Genomic DNA, 6,000 nt, shown 5'->3' with positions numbered 1-6,000 from the left:
TGGCTAAACTAGTTCAAAATGGAAATATAGTATTATCTAATGTATTCTAGGCACTGAAGACCCAGAAGCAAATAGGAACCAGTGCCTACTCTGGCAAACTCACAATCCATATATATATATATATATATATATATAGAGAGAGAGAGAGAGAGAGAGAGAGAGAGAGAGGTAATATGCAAATTAGGCTGGGACTTTGTGATGGGTCACAACTAGATGGAGGAGGTTGTGCGCTCCGATGAGGCCCGTAGTGGAGATGGAAACAGAGGCAGGGGGGCCTGCCCAGTGGCCCCAGAGCAGACACAGGCAGGGGGGCCGGAGGATGCTGCGGGATGCCTCCTCACACGGCTGGAGATGGGGTGCCTCCTCGCGCAATTTCAATCTCATGCTGGGCCTCTATTAAGTAATAAAACATATACAATATAATGTGGTAAATATTTGTGTAAAGATATGGACCAGCTGCTATAAGAGTGCAGAAAAAGGTTAACTGCCTCAAACTTAACTCTCCACTGGGCCTTGTTGGAACCTAGTGACCAGGTTTCTTTATCTAAGTACCAACAGACAGCCTTTAGATAAGTTACTCAAGAACCTTCTGCAGAATTGAGGACCATTTGTCTGTGGATAGCAAATTCTCTTTTGACTTCTCAGTTCCTATTAAAACTTGTTTTTTATTAAAACACTAGAGGCCCAGGGCACGAAATTCGTGCACGGAGGTGGTGTCCCTCAGCCCACCCTGCACCCTCTCCAATCTGGGACCCTTTGAGGGATGCCCGGGCGGTCGGACATCCCTCTCACAATCCAGGACTGCTGGCTCCCAACCACTCACCTGCCTCTGCCTGATTGCCCCTAACCACTTCTGCCTGCCAGCCTGATCACCCCCTAACCATTCCTGTGCCAGCCTGATCCATGCCTAACTGCTCCACGGCTGGCCCAATTGCCCCTAACTGCCCTCCCTTGTTGGCCTGGTCACCCCCAACTGCCCTCCCCTGCAGGCCTGGTCCCCCATAACTGCCCACTCCTGCTGTCCTGGTCCCCCACAACTGCCCTCCTCTGCTGGCCCGGTCACCCCTAACTGCCCTCCCTGCTGGCCTGATCGCCCACAACTGCCCTCCCCTGCAGACCTGGTCCCCCCAAACTGCCCTCCCCTGCAGACCTGGGTCCCCCCCAACTGTCCTCCACTGCAGGCCTGGTCCCCCCCACAACTGCTCTCCACTGCAGTCCTGGTCCCCCCACAACTGCCCTCCTCTGCAGGCCTGGTCCCCCCCAACTGCCCTCCTCTGCTGGCCCAGTCACCCCTAACTGCCCTTCCTGCTTGGCTGATTGCCCACAACTTCCCTCCCCTGCAGGCCTGGGTCCCCCACAACTGCCCTCCCTTGCTGGCCTGGTCACCCTTAACTGCCCACAACTGCCCTCTCCTGCAGGCCATCTTGTGGTGGCCATCTTGTGTCCATATGGGGGCAGCCATCTTTGACCACATGGGGGCAACCATCTTGTGTCTTGGAGTGATGGTCAATTTGCATATTACTCTTTTATTAGATAGGATTCTAAATTTAACAAAATGTTTGCAGACATCAGTGAAAAGTTGTATTTTAGTGCTTGCTAGTTGAAAAGGCATCAATACTTATAAAAGGGTAATATGCTAATTAGACCAGACATCCATCTGGACGTCCTTCCAGACAAAGCCATGGTGGTGGGGGCCAAGGCAGAGGTGGTTAGGGGCCACCAGGCTGTCAGGCAGAGGTGGTTAGGGGCTATCAGGCAGGCAGGGAAGCAGTTAGGGGTGACCAGGCCTGCAGGGAGCAGTGTAGGAGAGACCATGCCAGCAGGGGAGGGCAGTTGGGGGCAAAAAGGCCAGTAGGCAGAGGTGGTTAGGGGCAATCAGGCAGGCAGGCAGAGAGGTTAGGAGAGATCAGGCAGGCAGGTGAGCAGTTAGGAGCCAGTGGTCCCAGATTGCAAGAGGGATGTCCAAGGGGTCCTGGATTGGAGAGTGTGCAGGCCGGGCTGAGGGATACCCCCATGCACAAATTTTGTGCACCAGGCCTCTAGTATAATGATAAAATTACATACCCTTAAATATTTTAAATATTTTAAGTACTTTTTACTATAGTTATAGTAGCATCTATAACTATTTGGGAAAATGTGGGGCTGTACCTGTGGGTTTGTATTTGCTTGTGTTATAGGTGTATATGAAAGATATATTTGCAAGAATTATTTAAAATCAATGCTAATGAGGCTGCCTCTGTGATTAAGGGAAAGAAAAAGTTGACAATGACTTCTAAACATAAAGGAGGAATGTAATTCAATGAGGGATAAAAAAATAGTAAAATGGATAAGCACATTCAAATTTCCCCCAATAATTTGACGATACATGATCTAATAAATACTACGAGCAAGTGACAGCCACTGGGCAGAGAGGCTTTCTCACTCATTATCTCATTTTATTAAAAGAGCAAAAAGGCAGAAAAATAATACAAGAAAAACAAGCACTGCTTTAAAATATGTAAAAAATATATTACATGGTAGAATGAGTGAGCTAGTAGTAGGGATTATAAGGAGCCATATTTTGGTTTCAAAAAAGGTTATTTAATAATGTGAAAGACAAAACAATAAAGCCATTCCAAAACAACTGACAAAATATCTATAAGCATAATTATTACAACAATTTCCAACAAAGGTTTTAAGTCTTACATCTGATTTTGAAAGCATATAAACATACATTTTATTGAGAAAATATATCCTATCTAATAAAAGAGTAATATGCAAATTAACCATCACTCTGCTACACCCACAAGCCATGCCACCAGCCAATCAGGAGGGAATATGCAAATAAACCCAACCAAAATGGCTACCGCCACAGAGAGCAGGAGGGAGGCTTGGGTTTCCCTGGCAATGGAGGAAGCCAAGCTTCCTGCCTGCCCTTGCCAGCCTAGGCCTCCACTCAAGGCTACAAAGTTTCAATGATAGAAGATACATAAACCCAAACAGAAATGGCCGCAGCCATGGAGCTGGAAAGAGCAGGAGGCTAGGGTTGCCCCTGGCGATGGAGGAAGCCAAGCTTTCCACACACCCTGGCCGGCCCAGGCCTCGCTTAAGGCTACAAAGTTTCAATTATAGAAGATACATAAATCCCCCCAAAAATGGCTGCCACCATGGAGCAAACAGAAGGCTTGGCTCCACTCCAGGCTACAAAGTTTCAATTGTAGAAGATAAATAAACCCCAGATACCAGGGCCTCCACTTGGGTCACCAGGGGGTGTGGCCGGCCTGCAAACCACCACAGGCCCCTCGCCCAGGCTGCCACATGCCCCAAGGGAACCCCCACCCTGATCCGGGACACCCTTCAGGGAAAACCAGCTGGCCCCCACCCATGCAGCAGGCCTCTATCCTATCTAATAAAAGAGTAATATGCATATTGACCATCACTCCAACACACAAAGATGGCTGCCCCCATGTGGTCAAAGATCCTGCCCCCATGTGGACACAAGATGGTCGCCACAAGATTGCCAGCAGGGGAGGGCAGTTAGGAGGGATCAGGCCTGCAAGGGAGGGCAGTTGTGGGCAATCAAGCCCGGAGGGGAGGGCAGTTAGGGGTGACCAAGCTGGCAGAGGAAGGAAGTTGGGGGCGACCAGGCCTGCAGGGAAAGGCAGTTGGGAGGGACCCAGGGCTGCAGGGGAGAGCAGTTGGGGGAAGGGGGGGACCAGGCCTGCAGGGGAGGGCAGTTAGGGGTGACCAGGCCTGCAGGGGAGGGCAGTTAGGGGTGACCAGGCCTGCAGGGGAGGGCAGTTAGGGGTGACCAGGCCTGCAGGAGAGGGCAGTTAGGGGAAAACAGACTGGCAGGGGAGCAGTTAGGCATCAATCAGGCTGGCAGGGGAGTGGTTAGGGGGTGATCAGGATGGCAGGCAGAAGCAGTTAGAGGCAATCAGGAAGGCAGGCAGGCGAGCAGTTGGGAGCCAGCAGTCCTGGATTGTGAGAGGGATGTCCGACTGCCCATTTAGGCCCGATCCCACGGGCAGTCGGACATCCCTGGAGGGGTCCCAGATTGGAGAGGGTGCAGGCTGGGCTGAGGGACACCCCCCCCCCCCGTGCACAAATTTTGTGCACCAGGCCTCTAGTTGATATATAAAATATAATAATTTTGAGACATATAATATACAAATTATATTATATATATTTTATGTTATACATATACTAGAGGCCTGGTGCATGAATGAATGCACAGGTAGGGTTCCTCGGCCTGGCTGGTGATCGGGGCTGATTGGGGCTGTCTCGTCCAGTCTCCATAGGGCCAGCAGCCAACCTCCCGTGGCCCACCAGCCGGCCGGGGGGAGGGACCATGGGAGATTGGCCAGTTGTGGGAGGTTGGCTGTGGGAGCACACTGACCACCATGAGGCAGCTCCTGCATTGAGCTTCTGCTCCCTGGTGGTCAATGCACGTCAGAGTGACTGGTCAACTGGTCGTTCCGGTTGTTCGGTAGTTTGGTCGCTTAGGCTTTTATATATATATATATATATATATATATATATATATATATATATATAACAGTATTATACATAATATGTAAAATATAACAGGAATATCATGTGAAAAGATTCAGTAAGTCAGGAGCGGGGCCCACCATTAGTATTTTTATAAAAATCCATGAGTAAATTTAATGTGCATCAGTAATTGAGAATATCTGACCTGGAAAATGTTAGATTCAAATTAAATAAGTAAGTTTATGGTCAAGTAAAAATCTTAAATAATAACTAATCATATAACTGATAACATGCTAGAATGTCACCTAATATCATAAGGTAAAGCACCAACAGGATTCTGATAAGTAGAAACCTATTAGGAACAGAGAGGGTATTGATAAATATCTAGGCATTTCCTATATAATATATAATTTCTGAAATATTTATAGTAATAACATTTTTCTATACAAGGCTCAGCATATCTTCTGATTTGACAAGTCTTCCCATGCAATTATAATAATAATCTATTAAATCAACCTAGTTAATTCCAGCACTTCTCTATTTATAAGATGAAAGGATAAATCTTGTGATTATCAAGGACCTCTCTAAGAAACTCAAGCTACTTTTAGGTGTAAAAGATATCCTGAAAATTATATTATAATTTTTCTATATTTAATATTCAATTTAGGGATGCAAAATCAAAATAAATGTTATACGAAATTTCTACATTTGATTAAGACAGGACCATGGGTGCCTATAAGACAATACCCAGTAAGCTACTTAATCAAAGTGACAATAAAACATTTAAAAATGAACCCAGACTTGCCAGGCCAGTGTGGCATAGTTGGTTGAGCATCCTTCCATGCACCAACAGTACCCAGTCTGATTACTAGTTGTACCCCGGGTTGTGGGCTCAATCCCTAGTAGGGGGCATGCAGGAGGCAGCTGATCAATGTTTCTCATCTATGTTTCTCTGTCTCCCTCTCCTTTCCTCTCTTCTCTTTCTCAAAAAAAAAAAAAAAAAAAAAAAAAAAAAAAAAAAAAAAAAAAAAAAAGACAAGACAAGAAAGAATCAATTAAAAAAAAAACATATTAAAAAAAAAGATAACCCAACCATTTCATCAATAACAAGAGGTGTACAGAAGGGAAAAAGGATACTAGTCATATGCTACGACAAGAAAAAAGCATGACTAACTGAAAGTTAATGACTTTTTTGAGCCCATCAGAGAAGAAAGAAACAGGACCTAAACATTTGCTTAGGAGCAGACACATCTGGGTGCAATATAATCTGCTAGGAAGTTTAACTAGAACATTAAAAGCTGACTGTGGGCTACTGTGAGTGTAAAGCACCTAGGGCAGCGTGGGGGAGGGGTCACTGACCTAGAGAGGTTCTCCCCCTCCTATGGGCCTTTGTTCCAGGACACCCACCAGGCTCACTCTAGGAAAAGCAGAAAGAATTCTCTCCTCTCCTACCCCACTCCACTGAGAAAATCAACCCAGAACCTTCCCCTCTCTCTCCACTGGAGAAAAAGAAGACTGAATCTGCAG

Source organism: Plecotus auritus (assembly GCF_963455305.1).
Source record: "Plecotus auritus genome assembly, chromosome: 3".
Taxonomy (NCBI): domain Eukaryota; kingdom Metazoa; phylum Chordata; class Mammalia; order Chiroptera; family Vespertilionidae; genus Plecotus; species Plecotus auritus.
This window is presented reverse-complemented; position numbering follows the sequence as displayed.